At 40.2% G+C, this 17,761-nt stretch overlaps 1 protein-coding gene across 2 annotated transcripts in view; it reads right to left on the minus strand.

Annotated features, from left to right (window-relative positions):
- Positions 1-1,851, minus strand: part of Ppm1b (protein phosphatase, Mg2+/Mn2+ dependent 1B) — a 75,151-nt gene extending 73,300 nt beyond the window's left edge. For both annotated transcript variants that reach the window (XM_047522323.1, XM_047522322.1), the window contains exon 1: positions 1,438-1,851. The gene's annotated coding sequence lies outside the window, so the exon portion shown is untranslated. The remainder of the gene's footprint in view (positions 1-1,437) is intronic.
- Positions 1,852-17,761: the final 15,910 nt, after the last annotated feature.

Below are 17,761 nucleotides of genomic sequence, written 5' to 3' on the forward strand. Positions count from 1 at the left end.
CTACTGTAACAACACACTATCCATTTGGGAGGCCAACCAAAACATTTAAAAAAAATGATCATGTTAGTATTACTTCAACTATATGTGTGTGTGCATATATATATATATATATATATGTGTGTGTGTGTGTGTGTGTGTGTACATATATATGCCCATACACTTGGAAAAGTCTATATTATAATAATAACTGATCTCACTATTTAGAAATGCTCTATTTAAAAGTAGGCCAACAGTAGGAACTATAATATTGCACAATAGAAAAAGTAAATGAAATAATATCTATTAACATTCAGTGTTGATGGCATGTTTCTCCCAACTCCCAGAACATACTGTGACTTACACTGTCTTCTTCCCTGAACAATTTACCATTTCTCCATCCATGCAGTAGCTCAAATAAAAAGAGTTCCTGTGTTAATTCCACAATAAACCTCAGTAATTCTCACATCACAGTAGTTGTAAACGTTTGTTAACAGAAAAAGAATGTTTTTCTCAAAATAGCTACATAACACTAAGACCACTCAAATTCCTAAATAATCCTTTTACAAGACTCCTGCCAACTTTATTTTGATACATTAAACATGTGGAGCCTATTTTAAAAGATCTTTAACTATGATTTTATCAAAACAGTTTCCTAGTTGCTCATGTCTTCTTTTTTTAATTTCCAAGTTGTCTTAGAAGGGCTTGAATACTGATGAATTTAGGCTGCTATCAAATGCTTAATAAGTATTTTTGCCAAATATGATGGGCAAACGTCCTAGATCTGCTAAAACTGACATTTGAGGTCATGCAACTTAAAAAAAGGAAGAAAGAACTATTTTCCAACATCACTAAGCCCTTCATTTAAAAAATTACTTCAGTGTTATTTTCACACTCTACGCTTAATGATACAATCTTACTTTTAAGGATGTTAGACTTACAGTATTTTAAAAAAAAAAAACTTTTAACATACAAAGCTGGTCAGTCTACTCTTAATGGGCCTCCGGTTGATTCGGGGTACTGACAATAGCAGTTTCAATTAAGAACTTCACTATTAAATAAGATTTAACGAGGAAGTGAAGCGGGGCGCAGAGTAGAGCAGAAGCAAATAGAGAAAGGTAGTGTTCTCAAATAAGACAAGAAGCAAGGAAGGAAGAGCCACGGTCTCGGGTAGCCCCAGTGCGCTACTGAGAGATGCTAGTAGACCAAAGCAAAGCAGAGAAAGCAGCTGACTTCAGGCGTTGGAGCAAACTCTTCCCTCTCCGCACCTCTTCCAGCCTCAGCCGCGAGCGGAGGCGGCGGCCGGGGAAGGGGCCTACCTAGAAGCCCGGCCTGGCGTTCGGCTCCCCAGCCTCGTTTGGCGGAGGCCTCGGCCGAAGCCCGGCGGCACCCGAAAACGGTCCGGGTGCCTAGGCGGTGCGGCCAATCGTTTCCCCTCCGATCGGCGCCCAGCGGCCTTACCTGGGGCGAGGGAGGCGAGGTCTAGGGCGTCTCGCTAGCGCCCACCGCAGAGCCCCCGCTGCACTCAGCCCAGGTTTCCACCAGAGGCGCGACCCTGCCTCAGCCGCCGCTTTGCCCTCGGGTCTCGGCCACCACCTCCGCCGCCTCGGGGGCTGTTTACACCGCCCGGCCCCTCACGCCGCCGCCACCACCTTCTCTCCACCCTACTGCCGCTGCCGATTCGGCCGCCGCCACCTCCTCCGCCGCAGCCTCGTCTCTCTGGAGCATCTTCCAGCCACCGAACACTGAGAAACAGAGACTCCAGCCGCGCCGGCAGGAAACTCCCCCGCAACTGCTAGGGGGACTAGGCGGTCAGAACACCGGCGGCTTTTCCGCCATTGAGCAGCAGCCGCTGGGCTCCTTCTGCAACCCCCTCCCCGCAACCCGTCTTTCCCCGCCCCTCGTCGAGCCCCGCCCCCATAACCCACCCATTGGGACGCCGCGCGTCCTGTCGCGGTTCCCTATTTGCTTATAGGCCTGTCAATCTCTTTTCTCCCGCCCAGTTCGGCTCCCCTAGTGCCTCCGTACTTACTTTTCCCCGCCCACAACACCCCGCCTCTGAGTTCCTAATTTCCCATTGGGCATCAGTGACCACCTTCAATTGGCAAGGTCAACTATCCGTCAAACACCTCCTACTGAGTGAGACCCAACCCTTCATTACCATTTACTTCATTCTGCCCCGCCTCTGCAGGGCACTACCTTCCGGACGTCAGGGACCAGCCCTGCGACCAACCATAAGTAGAGACCTCCGTCAGTCAAATTACTCCCACCTGTGCTCCGCCTTGCAGAGCCCGAGCCCAGCGATTCCCTTGTCTTATTGGTCCAAATGGTAGTCTGAACCCTCTGTCATTGGCTTTCTCTACGTGTCCGTCACTGAACCAATTTCCAAATCCGTCACACCGGCTCTTTTTAAATGAACGCGCAAAAAGCGGGGAAATATCCGAAAAGCGATTGGCTAGTCTTCAGAAACGGTCAAACCCAGAAAGTCTGTGCTGATCCTTCCCGTTCTTCGAGGACCGTGCTCCCTTATTTTTGACCTCTAAGCCTCGCGTAAAACAAGCGCCATAAAGGAGCCAACGGGCTGTCCAGTTATAGGTGTGGAGGCCTAGTCCCACCCGGAATTACAGGGGGTTGGCTACTGATTGGCTAGCAAAGTCCCTCCTAGGCACTCATTGGAGAAAATACACGCCTCTCTCTGGCGTAGAGACGCGAAGGGGTAGCGCGGACAAGGACAAGAAGCGGGCTGGGGAGAGGCGGTTGTTTTGCTTCAGCCAAGGGTGGGGCGCACGCGGGAGTAGGAACCTGGGCGTACAGTGCTCTGGGGAGGTGTTGCTGGGAGGGGAAAGGCCCGGATGTTCCCTAACAATGAAATCATCACGGACCAATCAGAGCCGCTAAGCTGGGATACCTGCCTGACCTGTCTCCCCAAGGGGAGAGTGGGCGAGAAATTAGGGTTCCGGGAAAGGCGGGAAAGCTAGTTCAGAAAATGGAACAAGTTCTCCCTTCAGGAGGATTCTGTGCTGTTGGGGATTATTTTTATTCTTTCTTTGCCCCCAGTGCCCGGCATTCCGACTTTGGCATTTCCTTGTTTTGTTTTTCTGTCGGTATTGTATTTTAAAACTCCCGGCCTAAGCTCTGACATTCACTCGTTCATTCCCCAGTTAATGTGCGCCTGCCAAGCGCTGTAATGGAAACAGCCATAAACTAAAATTCCTTTTTCCCATTTCTGCATGTTGGAGGAGGGGGCAGCAATGAAGAAGAGGATGTAGACTCATTTAAATGTCACCTTTCCTTTGTCCTCTTTATCGTCAGTATGGGATCATCTAGCTCTCAAAGTATTATTTAATGACTTATAAAATATACTTCTTTAAATCGCATTCCTTTGCTTGACACACGTTTTATAAAGGGAAAGGAGTCAGCTTCCAAATCTGGAGATTCATGTTGTGAGAATCCAAGGAACCATAGGCATCAAAACAGTATCTTGCCCTTGATTTCCTTCTCAGTTTTCCCCCGTTAACCTCAAAACTAATTTAAAGTTCAGTCACATAGGTGGGCTGATGCGTATCATTTTTTTTCAATCACTTTTTAAAAAGTATTAAATACTGTTCTAGATGCTAAGAATACAACAGAGACCAAAACATAATCAGGTTAACTTTGTTGTATGCTTTATTTGATTAAAACAGTAAACCATCAAAGAAGACCCAAGACTTACAACTTTAAAAGGAAAACTGATATATATCATCATACACATTTATGTATCATAAACATTGAGTACCATCATAATGAGCTTTGCAACTAACTAGCTTTGTGACCTGAGCTAGTAACTAAACTCTCTGAGCCATGGATTGTTCTGTAAAATGGGAATCATAACATCTTCCTCTACAGCCAGATTAAGAACTTTAGATGCTTATAATAATGCAAAGCACTCCCCAATATATAATCTAAAATTGAATACTAAATGTAATTTAGAAAAAGACTCTGATTTTTCCCATATTGGCTACAGTACAGATGTTTTTTAAATAAGATACGATAGATTATCTACTACCCCCAACCATTTTTGCTGGTTCCCCAAGTGTGGTTCCTGGCCAAAGGAAATCCAGTGCAAACAACTCCACACAATTAATTCAGAGACTTAATGGAATATAATGTACAATAGTACCTAATACAATGAAGAGGAATTCTGTTTTCATTCTCATTAGTATTTATGTGAAAATATTATATAATACTGGTGCTGTGTGAGACCATAAAATCATACTCCAATTCTAGACAGGACTTTTCAGAATCAAGGATTGATTCAGAGGACCAAGGAATCTCCTGATATTCTGCCTATAGGTCACAGAGTAAGATGAAGAAAGATGGAAGGGCAGCTGGATATTGGTAGGGACAAGAGCTATCCAATACATACATGTTTGAATTCTAAGCCTGTAGAATTGGTTTTATCTATATTTTAAAAAGTTAAGTTGTAACAGCAAAGGAGACAAATGTTTAGAAGAAACCCCTAAGTCAATTGTTTCCAAATTATGGTCAGGGAACCTCTGGGGATCCACAAGGTCAAAACTTCACAATAATATTAAAATATTATTCACCTGTTTCACTCTCACTCTCTCACAAGTACAGTGTGGAATGCAGCTAACCTATTAGTGTAATATAAGAATGCCAAGGCAGATATGAGAAACCAACTGTCCTGTTATGCCAGTTATCAAAGAGATTTGCAAAAACTGAAAACAAAGTCTTTTTCCTCACTATTTATGCTTTAGATATTTTTATGTTTCACTAAAAAAAGGGTGTTTATGTTTCACTAAAAAAAGGTGGCCACATAATAGGTTTATTATTGTTATTATGAGCTAATAAGTATTTCTTAATTTCTCAATTTTAAATTTTAATACAATAAATGTTTATAAAAATAATTCACATAAGCAAAAACTTCATGACTTCCTCAATAAAGTGTAAGGTATGAAGGGAGTTCTGGAGTATATGTAGCTTAGTGGTAGAGCACTTGCCTAGCACACTTGAGGTCCTGGGCTTATCCTCAGTAACAAAGAGATTCAGATACCAAACTGAGAACTTTTCCCAATCATACACCACACAAGGCTAACTTCAAAGGTAAACCAGCTTTTTAGTCTATTTAACAAGCTGGAGAGAAGGGGCGGCAGGAAGGAAAGACTTTCCCATGGGTAAAATGCCTTCCTTTCCTGTCCTATTCTCTGTTCTTCCTCTTTTACCTCATTTGAATCTCTTTTTCTGATTTTCCCTCCTTGCCCTTCTGGAATCCCTGTAAATATTTTATTTTTCCATTCCAAGTACATTTATCCTATGTTACATCTTTTTTTCTTTTTTTTTCTTCTTTTTGCAGCTTGGAATCCAACTCAGAGCTTTGAGCATGCTAGCAAGCACTCTACCACTGAGCAGTACCCTCAGTCCCATCACATTAAATATTAGATAATTTTAGTGCTCCAACCTTCTTTGAAGGACATGTGTATGAGCGCAAATGCATACACACACATAAACACACAAGTACACACACACACTAGGATCTGGAGTCCAAGGAGATCTGTGAAATGAACTCAGGGGTTTGAGAACTTGGATGAGAAAGAAAATTGCATATTTATTTTCACTAACTTCTACCTGTCATTTAGTCTTTCTTTCAGTTATGAATATAGACAATAAATCGTATTAGCACTAGCAGTACCTGTGCCATAATTGCCAAGAGAAGTTACTGATACTATATCACAAGCTTGTTTGCTTAATGGTTTGATAACTATTTCAACAGGCAGCAATTGATTTCCTTTGTAATTTTATGATTTTATTTTATGTATTTAATTCTGAGCTGAGCACAGTGGTGCACTCCTGGAATCCCAGTGGCTGGGGAAGCTGAGGCAAGAAGATTGCGAGTTCAAAGCCAGCCTCAGCAACTTAGCGGCCCTAAGCAACTCAGAAAGACTCTGTCTCTAAATAAAACATAAAAAGGGCTGGGGATGTGGCTCAGTGATTGAGTGCCCTTAGGATCAATCCCCAGTACCAAAACAAAAAACAAAAAAAAAACATAATTCTGGGCCGGACATGGTGGAGTAGGACTATAATCCTAACTATTTAGGAGACTGAGGCAAGAATTCAAAGCCAGCCTAGGCAATTTAGTGAGACCCTGTCTCAAAATTTTAAAAAGGGTGAAGGGAAAACTGGAGATTTCTCTCAGTGGTGGAGTGTCCATGGTGTCAATCACCAGTGGAGGTGTGTGTGTGTGTGTGTGTGTGTGTGTGTGTGTGGTGGTGGTGGTGGTGGGGAGTCTGATTCTTAAAAGGATTCCACAGGATTTATCAAAAAACCCTATGCCAAAATAAGGGGTAGTAATCCCTGCTATGTTTACAATAATCTCCATTTCAGCAAAGACATTTTCTTTTGTTCTTGTTCTTGTGTATGGTACACAATAGATGCTCAATATGTAAATTCACTAAATTGCATTTGGAGAATTTCAAGTAGTCTGCTGGATGTTTTCTCTTTCTTCTGTGCCACCACCCAAGGCTGAGCCTGCCTCCCAACCCCACTTCCTCCTAAGACAGGAAGTTGATCAACTTATTACCAACCTCGTGCAATCCACACAGCCAGAGAGTCCAAAATTGCTGCCCCAGAGCCAGATGTGTTTTTAAAAGTGAGTGTCATGCAGATGAGATGATTGATACTATGATTACAACACCATGGGTGGTATCAGAAAAACTATTCACATGGGCCCAAGTATAAATGCTGCAAACTACACAATGTTTAAATATGGTTGGCAATGGAAAACTCTAATAACAGCCATTTATGTAAACAATCTAACATTTATGCCCAAGTTCATTTACATTATTCATTCACTTTGTTATATGCTGTTTCCCTTTTACAATAAACTATACATTTCTGCCAAGTCTTCATCCTTTGCTTCTTAGCATTGCCATTCACTCATGCAATATGGTGGTTTGCTCATACTTGAAAAACCTAAAAGAAACATTATTTTTCCCTTATTTTCCTTCCACATCTGCAACCACTCTTTTCCTGTTTACTTGTCTGAAAGCTCTTTTTCTCCTGCCATTGAAGCTTGGCTTGAGTGCTCATCTGAAGAATATAAGCAGACTATGAGAATGGAGCAGACATCAAGGAGATGAACCCAGAAGGAAAATCACTGTTTGATTATTCTAAGAACAAGCATACAGGAAAGTGGTTGTAAGAAAACTCACAAATGAAAAATTTATGGTGAAAGGCAAATACAGGACTTGAGTGCTATTCGTTTAAAAAGTTTCATTATAAGGCCCACATTTAACGTCCTTTAGATAAATGCCTAAGGTTTCTGACAAATAGTGGATACTCAGCAGATAGACCACCGTTCTTGAGGCAGGAATCTTCTTAGGCCCTGGTCACTGAATATTGGAGATTACGGTTGAGAAATTCAGGCTCTGAGGTCAAGAAATGGTGATGGGAACAGAAATGTGAGAAACTGGCAAATGAGCCAGAGAATGCCAGTAGCAGAAAAGGCTGAAAAGGGTTGGGGATGTAGCTCAGTGATGGAGGGCTTGCCCGGAATGCACAAAAATCTGGGTTCAATCCCCAGAACCACACACACACCCTGCACATTTTTAAACTGCTAATTAAATACACTTAGAAAGAAAGAAATGACTAGAAAATGAGTTAATGAGAGGCCATACTAGGGCTTCTCCCATCCTCCCTGTCTGAAACCAGAACTTGTCAAAGTATGGGAGTAGATTCAAACCCTACACAAGGATTAAATTTCAAGGTTGCATAGAGGTTGGAGACCAAAGAGAGGAAGCTCCTTTATAGTGAGAGTTTCTAAAGTCTCCATGGTTGGTTTTGGTTTTCGTTTGTTTCAAATTTTTTTTTTTTTTTTTTTTTTTTTTTTACCCCAACAGTGTCTTCCCACGTTGCCCAGGCTGGTCTCAAATTCCTGGAGTCAAGAGATTCTTCTGCCTCAGCCTCCTGAATAGATGGAACTACAGGCTCACACTATTGCACCCAGCTCAAACTTTAATTAGAAAAAGTTTCAAATACTCAAAAATATAGACAATAAAATTAATTAAGGAACCCATCACAGACCTTAAACAATTCTCAACATTTTTTTTGAAACATACAAACGTATAGTGATGTTTGTAGCTGTGGCAGCCATCTTGTGACCATGAAGAGATAAATTCGAGGACAAAGACCAAGTTACTATTCATGACTGAGGGGTGTCAGGGACCAAGAAGAAGTTCTCATTCTGAGGACGTTCTGACCTTTATGATAAGCAGCAGCCCAGGGAGCATTTTGCGGTTGCCTCCCCTGTACAAACACCCTGCAGCTGAAGGCTGACGGATTCCCGGAGCGCGCCCCCTCCCCACTCCCGGCTGATAGTTTTGCCTATGGCCCGCCCCCCGCTTCTCTTCCGGGATTTCACCTTCCCGCCTGCGTGAACTTGCACCTTATCAGGAGCCCAAAAGAAAAACACAGCCAACCAGCCTGTGTCTCATCATACCCCTCATTCCCTCAGCATAAATACCCTTGAGAATAATAAAAATTTGCAGCTTGATCAGAATTCCTGTCTTGCTGTCACTCCCTGTGTCTCTTGTCCCTTCATTCCTTCTCTCTTAGGTTTGCCGTCCTGCGTTGATGTCCCGCGGGCCGGGACAGAGGGGAAATGTGGAAAGGACCTTAATCGTTGATGATGTTGTCAAGCTGCTTCAACCAGCCCTCTACCAATTTTTTTTTCTTTTTCTTCACATTCCTGGGGATTGAATCCAGGACCTCGCTGAGGCTAACCAAATACTCTATCACTAACTTACATCTCCAGTTCCTTATGTTTTTTATTTTGAGACAGGGTGTCACTAAGTTGCACAGGTTGGCCTTGAACTTCCAAGCCTCCTCCCTCAGCCTCCCAAGCAGCTGGGATTACAGGCATGTGCCACTGCTCCCCATTTACCAATTTTTCCTAAGTTTCCATTTTTAGCCCTCTGATTTCTAAGTCATCTTTTCTGACAATGTGCCCCCTATTCATGACTCCAACTACTGCCTCCATTCATCTGAGGCTCACATGTAGAGTACCAGCCCCATCTTCCTGGTGTGTCCTAGCTACCTACAGTATTTGTCCACCTTAATGTTCCGTGGCATTTCATTCTTTGGCAGACACTAATGGTTGCCTCCCTGGCAACTTCTCTGTCTTGAGTTTGTGCCTTATTACAGAACCTCAGTTAAATCAAAGTATGGAAGGGCACATGCTTTGGGGGAAGGTGAGCTGCTCCTCAGTCCCAGAGATAACCTTGATTAGTCTAATCTATTCCTGATCAATTCAACCCCCTTTTGTATGCTTGCTTTAGGGATATGTAAGCAATGCAAGTCAGACTCATGGCACTTGATAGGAAATATGCTAGAGGTGAAGGATTCTCACGAATTTTCCTTACTTTTATAAAAGGAACAGGTAAAAAAGGTTCCCACTCTTGGAGCCAGATTCCTGAAGTGGTATGCCACTTACTAGTCAGTAAGTAATTTAAATTATCTGTACCTCAGTTTCCTCATATGTAAAATGGGGATAATATAACCAACTCAAGATTGCTACACGGTCCAAAGGAATTAATATATGTAAAATGCTCGAAACAGTGTCTGGTCTATCAAAAGTGCTATGCAAGTTTTAGCTATCAGTATTATTATTGTGTAAGGATGTGATGCTTGTAGCTATGGCAGCCATCTTGGGGCCATGAAGAGATGAGATTGAGGACAAAGATCAAGCTACTATTCATAACAGAATGGAAATATGGGAAGGACCTTAATGGCATGTTGTCAAGCTGTTGATTTAAACAACTCAGGAACTGCCCTACTCCTTAATTTCTTATTAAGGAAATAATTTTATTTTGTGCCTCTTTTGGTTAAATTTTCAATTACTTGCAACCAAAAGCATCCCAAATGAAACATATGATCCAAACCAAAGTTCTTATCCTCAAAGGTTACTCAAGGGCTGGGCATATAGCTTAGCTGGTATAGTGCTTGCTTTGCAAGCACAAGGCCCTGGGTTCAATCCCCAGCACCACAAAAAAAAAAAAAGGTTACTCAAGTTTATTGTCTCTGTCAAGGCATTGAAATGTCCCTATTTAGCCTCCTCTATATTTCCCTTTCTCTAGTCAGTTGTACTAATGTTTCCTCCTAACTTTATCTTTCTCTCTATTAATAAAATTACCATTAGTGGCAAAACAGAAAATGGTGCAGTAAATACCCTGGAATAGTCCACATGAGACATGAGTGATTCATATAACTTGAAAAGATTGATCATAGCCGCCTCTTCATCTTTCAGAGAGCCTAGCATATAGTGGGCATTCAAAACAAATTTGTTAAATGAATGGATGGAGGGATGGAAGGACGAGGCATTTTCCAAATGCTTTTTCAGAGAATAACTTTTCAGAACTCTTCCACATAGTTTGCCTACTTGATGAATCATTGAACAATTTCTTCAGGACTTTTCAGAACCTTCAGTATGCTTCTATGTATTAAAAATCAGAGGCCTGGGAATGTGCCCTCACTGGTAAAGTGCTTGCCTGGCATGCATAAGGGTTCAATTCCCAACAACAAAAAAAAAATCAGGGGACAAGGTGAGTTGATTAATATGGGTGAGGCCCTGGGTTCAATCCTCTGCATTAAAAAAAAAAAGCAGGGAGTGGGCGCTGGTATTCAGTGCCACTTAAGTGTAATTGACAAGAGGGGCACTTACTCTCTAATTATCCTCTCTGCAGAGGATAGCTGGAGAAATGCTTAAGCAAAGTGTCTTTAAATAAGCATGCTGCCATTACTTAACAAATGAAATTACACTTGAACAGAAATCACCTTAGTTGGAATTTCTTAAAAACATCAGGGCAATGTTCTGAAACTTGGTCCTCTCCTTCCTTCCTTTCTGTAGGACTGTGACATGACAATGATGGTACATGATGATGCATATATGGATATAGCATTCCATAAATGTGCCAGGGCCTCTGTAAATATCTCAGAAATCACACAATCATATGCCTATAGAGACCAGGAAGTGAATGAGTGAAACAAAAGAACATTAAAAAAAAAAAAATTCAAGAGACTGTGGGGTGTAGCTCAGTGATAGAGTGTGTGCTTAGCGTGCCTGGGGAGGTGGCTGACTAGTATTTCATTGTGTATATCTGTATCTGCATATATACCTTTGAGCTACACTCCTTGTCCCCTCCAATATTTGGGGGGCAGGATATGGGAATTGAACCAGGGGCACTTTACCACTGAGATGCATCCCTATCCCTTTTTATTTTTTGAGATAGAGTCTTGCTAAATTGCTGAGGGCCTCGCTAAATTGCTGAGGCTGTCTTCAAATTTGTGATCTTCCTGCTTCAGCATCCCAAGTGGTTGGATTACAGTCATAGACCACTGCCACTGAGCCCAACTAGTCTTTTTTTTTTTTTTTTTTTTTTTTTAAAGCAGGGGTACATGCATGGTTTTAGCTCAGTGGTAGAGTGCTTATCTAATGTATGTTGAGGTTGTGGGTTTGATCCCCGGCACTGCAAATTAAATAAATAAACAGGCAATTGCAGAAGCAAGTTTTTGTTTTGTCTTGCGGTAACTGGGGATTAAACCAGGGTCTTACACATAGTAGGTGAGCATTCTATCACTAAGCTACATCCCCAAACTTTTTTTTTTTTTTTTAAGAGTGAGTCTTAGGGCTGGGGTTGTGGCTCAGTGGTAGAGCATTTGCCTAGCACATGTGAAGTACTGAGTTCAAATCCCAGCACCACATAAAACTAAATAAACAAAGTAAGGGTATTGTGTCTGTCAGCAACTAAAAATACTAAAAAAAAAAAAAAAAAAAAAAAAAAGGAGCGAGTCTTGCTAAATTGCCCACGCTGGCCTTGAACTTGCAATCCTCCTGCCTCATTCTCCAGAAAAGCTGGGATTCACAGGTGTGTGCCACTGTGCCTGGTCATAGAAGCAGTTTTAATGGTGTTATTAAATAGTTCTATTGGAAATACATTTTTCAATTTCCCTTTTCACCCAGAAAGAAGTTCTTGTTCTGAGATTCTATGAGATTTTGAAGTTCAGCCTAATAATCAATTGATATGATTTCAAATAAAATCAGCACTGAAGGGTAGAAAGAGAAGTTTGAATTTACAGGATAAGTGTGTCCCAGAGGTCACTAGTTACAATTCCCCAAGCAAGTTATTTGGCTGCAGTGAGGTTATTTTCTGCTACATTGTAGGGAGACCACACCTACTTTGTAAAGTGAGTAGGATAACTTTGAAACAGTCATATATGAATTCCTTACATAAAGTAGAAACCTAATAAATGCTTATTTCTTTCCCCTAGTTCCCAATTTTCTTTTGTTTAGGAAAGATTGGTAAATTTCCCAAATTTGATTCTTTCTTTGAATATTTTGTTGTTGCCCAATTATAAAACATGATAAAGTCCAAACTGCAGTTTCACATTACTTTTTATCTTGCTTTGCTTTGAGGTTATGTTTTAAAAGTAGTTTCTGAGCACTTTCAGTTTGAGTGTATTACGTTAAAATGACTTCAGAAAAGCACTTCCAAAATTAATTTAAGGGCTGGGGGGCATAGCTCAGTGGTAGAGCCTAGCATGTGTGAAACCCTGGGTTCAAACCCTGGCAGCACTCAAAAAAAAAAAAAAAAAAAAAAAAAAAAAAAGCCAGGTGCAGAGAGGCACCTGTAGTCCCAGAGACTTAAAAGTCCCAGAGACTTAAAAGGCTGAGGCAGGAGGATTGTAAATTCAAGGTCAACCTCAGCAACTTGGCAAGGCCCTAAGCAACTTTGTGAGACCCTGTCTCAAAATGAAAATAAAATTAAAATAAAATAGGCTGGGGATGTGACCCAGTGGTTAAGCACCCTTGGGTTTAGTCCCTAGTACCAAAAAGAAAAAGGAAAATGAATTAAATCATTGTTTTACAATAAAATTTTAATCTAAATATTTCAGTTTTCCTGTGATTATATTTCTGCAATATTAATCATTTTTCAATGGGAACTGAACCCAGGGTCTTGTGCATGCAAAGCACATTTCATATTAAGTCTTCAAAATATGACATTTAAAAAGAATAAAAGTATGGACAGTTCTAATAGATCTGCTTTTTTTTTTTTTTTTTTTTTTATGGTGCTGGGGATCAAACCTAGGACTTCACACATTGCTTTATTGCTGAGCTACATCCCCAGCCCTAATAGAACTACTTTTAAAAATTAAAAAGATGAACTTTGGACAAGCTGTCCTACTCGTTCTCTTGTTAATGAATAAATAAGTCTTTGATGTGTATTAATTCTAAAAAGAAATTAAAGAGATACATAATACATAGCATTCTAATTTTCTGAAAAATAATTAAAAGCTAATTGATTATCTTTGAAGTGAAAAGATCAAATAAGACACCAAAGATTAAAAGAAAATTATCCTTTCCAGAACCCCATTTAAAAAAGCATGCAAAATGGATAAGATGGGTTGTGAAAATTCTCTACTTAGATCTCTCTTTTATTCATCACTAAACTTTAAGGTTAAATTTGACACAGTAAATAACTACACCATGTGTGTGAGGGGAACAGCCATCTTTTAAAGTAGACTTTTCACTGTATTATTTTATAACATAGTTGCTTATCAGCAATAAAATAACTTTTAAGTTATATCCTACTTGTCCTCTATCCACAAAGGATAGTCATTTTGGAGATTTTGTTAGCACTAAGTTCATATACTCTATGTATGGCAAATTAACACCAACTAAAGGTTATTGTTCATAATTACATAGGTCAGTTCTAGAATGAAATTATTAACTTCATAATAATAAGTCATAAAAATGTATGAATTTTTTGTTTCTTTCTCCTGGCTATATTTTTTGTGTGTTTTAGAAGATTATGTACACCTACACTAGTAGTTTTGTTTTGTTGTAACTTTATAGCCTTACTTTTATTTACTTAAGGTGATTTTATCATAAAGTTAAGCACTTTCGTGAATTTCAGTTGCTACACAAATACATGTATGTCCATAATTGCACAGGATTATTAATGCAGGGTAGTGTAGAATAACCAACATAAGGTATTAAACATGATTATTAATGTTTCAAAATATTTCAAGTATAACAAATAGATGATTGGCCCCAGGGAACCCTAACCTCCCAACATCAAGCTGACCTCAGTGAAAGTAGACTGCATTGAAAATACTATAAGATTATAGAGAACAACTTCAATTAAAACAGGGTGCTTTGATTATTCCCCAAAATTACAACAGAACTCAACATCAACTAGAATAGTAATCAGAAACAAGACAACCATTCTGAAGTAAACTTCCTACTAATTAGCAACTCAAACCTTTTCCTCCAGACTCTGCTGATTTGCTCACTGTGGAATCCCCCTTCTCTCTCGTGAGGGCCATTTGCAACCTCAAGGATGTTGCTCTCTTTCCCAAACTACAGAGTGATCTTTCTGTGCTAAACAATTTAGCACTTAATTATGCACTGTTTTACGCTAGCATCTAATTGTTTTAGGCATGTTTTGTATTCTTTTCTCAAGTAGAATGTAATCCTAGAGGTTAGGACTATATGTCATATTTCTTTACTGCTTTTCTGCTGAACATCGTGAGCACTGTCAGGTCTTGTCGACTGTAGCAAAGTTCAAAAAGGAGCAACTGATTTTGTACAACGGTGATCAGAACTCAAAGCAAATGACTTCATGTCTATATGGAGTAGAAAGGACTCCCCCTGGGCACTGCTATTTAAAGTTCGTTCAGATCATCTGGTTACAGTGAACATAAATCTACTTAATCGGGTTTAGCTAGTTAGGCATCTATAATAGGCAAACAGGAGGATTTCATGGAACCCAAATGTAGATTGGTGATTAATACTACATGGGGATGAAACAGGGAATTGGAAAATGAGAAACCAGTACTGTCTCTTTTTCTAAAAGCTGGCATAGTCTCTCTTTTCTCCATTTCTCTGTTCAGTTGCTTCTCACTATGTAGACGTAGGTAAGTTTCTCTTGTCTGTGTGTAGCTACTCCAGCATCACCTTTCCCTGGCCTGGGACCCCACAGGTAACTGACCCAGCCTTCACATCTTATTTCCAAATTTTCTGGCAGAAGAAACATGATAGACAATGTTCATAGCTGCTCAATTCACAATAGCCAGACTGTGGAACCAACCTAGATGCCCTTCAATTGATGAATGGATAAAGAAACTGTGGTATATATATACAATGGAATATTACTCAGCCATAAAGAATGATAAAATTATGGCATTTGCAGGCAAATGGATGAAATTGGAGAATATCATGCTAAGTGAGATAAGCCAATCTCAAAAAACCAAAGGACAAATGATCTCGCTGATAAGTGGATGATGGCACATAATGGGGGGTGGGAGGGGTTAGTGTTAGGGTTAGAGTTAGGGTGAGGGAGGGGGGCAAGAATGGAGGAAGGACTGCATAGAGGGAAAAGAGGGGTGGGAGGGGAGGGGGGAAGGGAAAAAATAACTGAATGAATCAAACAACATTACCCTATGTAAATTTATGATTACACAAATGGTACGCCTTTACTCCATGGACAAACAGAGAAACAACATGTATCCCATTTGTTTACAATAAAAAAAAAAAAAAAGAAACATGATAGAACTCTAATGAGTTAGGTATTAATCCCTGGCCCAATCAGCTGTCACCTGGACATCAGGATCATGTGGTTTGACATAGAGTTGTGTTAACAACTCTCAAAAAAAAGACACAGAAGGCAAAAGCAACTTGACTGATGCAACGATGCAGTTAAAAACCTATAGGAATGGCTGGGAATGTAACTCAGTGGTAGAGTGCTTGCCTTGCATGCATGAGGCCCTGGGTTCCATCCACAGCACCACCAAAAAAATCTATAAGAATAAGTCAGGAGAGGCATCATGTGCCTGTAGTCCCAACTACTGAGGAGGCTGAGGCAGGAGAATGGCTTACGCCCAGGAGTTCAGGCCAACCTGGGCAACAAAGACCCATAAAAAAAAAAAAAAAAAAATAGCAAAGAAACCATGACATGTAAATTCAGAAAATTTTAATACAAACTTATACGGGTGTTTTTCCTACTCAGAACCCACTTTCTCTAAGAAATTTCCTACTTACCCAGTGGGATATACCTCCAGCAGACACGTTGGTACTAAATGACACTGTTTTTCTGGATATTTTACAGGGTCAGGGTGGTCATTCTTCCCAAACAAGGCCAAACTGGGAAATTTGATTTTAGGCCAAGAAAATGCCCAGCAGGCTGGACTGGTCTTTTGAGAGGAAAGGCTGTCAAAACTCAGAACTGTTTCAGGGCCAGGTTCCCCATGCTGTGCCCAGGGAAGGAGAGAGAGCCAATCTGTTGTGAGAGAAGAATGAAGCAGACATTCTGAGAGAAGCAAGAACGAGAAGGAAGCACACTCTGGTTCTTCACCGCTGAGTAGTTTCTCATTCCAGAAGCCTAGCCATTTACTGCCCTTGAGTTCTGTGAGATAGCTCCACATTCTTTTTTGCTTAAACTAACTGGAGTTGGTTTCTATTTGCAACCAAAATAGTCTGTAACTGAGACATCCGGATTAAAAGAGAGCCTACCTATAATTGTCCATTGAAAGAATCGGTCATATTAAGATGCCAATATTTCATTGTCATGAAAAACTTCTAAATTTGTCTTGTAGACTCATGCCTATGTGGCTATACAGTACATCTGTTGATGACTCACTAGGATTAAATAGTATGGGAGTTCTTCATTTCCTGCTTCTCAGTTGGAGGATGGATAATTTCTTAAAAGAGAACAATTTTATAAAAAAAAAAAATTCGCTTTGTAATTTTTTTCATTTAGTATATTTATTATTATAATGGATGTTTGTTACAGTTTCCAAAGTATATTTATACATATTCTCTCATATGACCTTCGTAATAATTCTCTAAGGAAGTATTACAACATCATTTCTATTTCACAGATGAAGAAACTGAGGCCAAAAGATGTCCAATGATTTATTTAGTGTCATTCCCTAACTCTTACCCAAAGGAAAGTACTTTCTTAACTTTTAATACCATAGATTTGCCTATTTTCAACCTTCCTCCCCTCCCCCCTGCCAGTGCTAGAGATTGAACCCAAGGCCTCTCCAATGCTAGGCAAATGCTTTACCTCTGAATTACATCCCCAGTTCCCTATTTTCAAACTTTATGTTTGGCATCATGTAATGTGAACATGTTGCATTCAAATTTTTTTATTGATGTGAGATTCATCCCATTGTTGTGAATAACAGTTGTACCTTCATTTCTCTTTATGCACAACATTCCTTTTATGAATATACCACAATTTGTGTCTCCATGCTGTTATGTATACATATTTGGATTATAGTCTGTTTGGGGCTACAGTGAATGGTATTTCTAGGAGATTTCATGAATATATATATCCTTTGGTATACACTCCACTGAATAAATATCCAGGAATGAAACTGCTGGGTCAAGGTTTCAGAGGATTTTTGTTTTGTTTTGTTGTATCTTTGTTGTTTTTGTAGTGCTGGGGTTGGAACCCAGGGCCTTGCGCATGCTGAGCAAGTGTTCTACCACTGACATACCCCCAGCACAAAAGTTCAAATTTAATGGCTACTGCTAGGCAGTTTTTCCAACTTGCTTTTATCAGTTACGCTTCTTTACCTCATTGATACCGAAAACTCCAGCTGCTCCATAATTTCATCAGCATTGGGTGCTTTCTGTTTATAATTTTAGCCATTCTGGTGAGTATGTAATAGATATGGTATTGTTTTAATTTGCTTTCCCCTGATAACAAGTGAGCTTCAACTGAAC

This window comes from Sciurus carolinensis, chromosome 13, assembly GCF_902686445.1.
Source record: "Sciurus carolinensis chromosome 13, mSciCar1.2, whole genome shotgun sequence".
In the NCBI taxonomy this organism is placed as follows: Eukaryota; Metazoa; Chordata; class Mammalia; order Rodentia; family Sciuridae; genus Sciurus; species Sciurus carolinensis.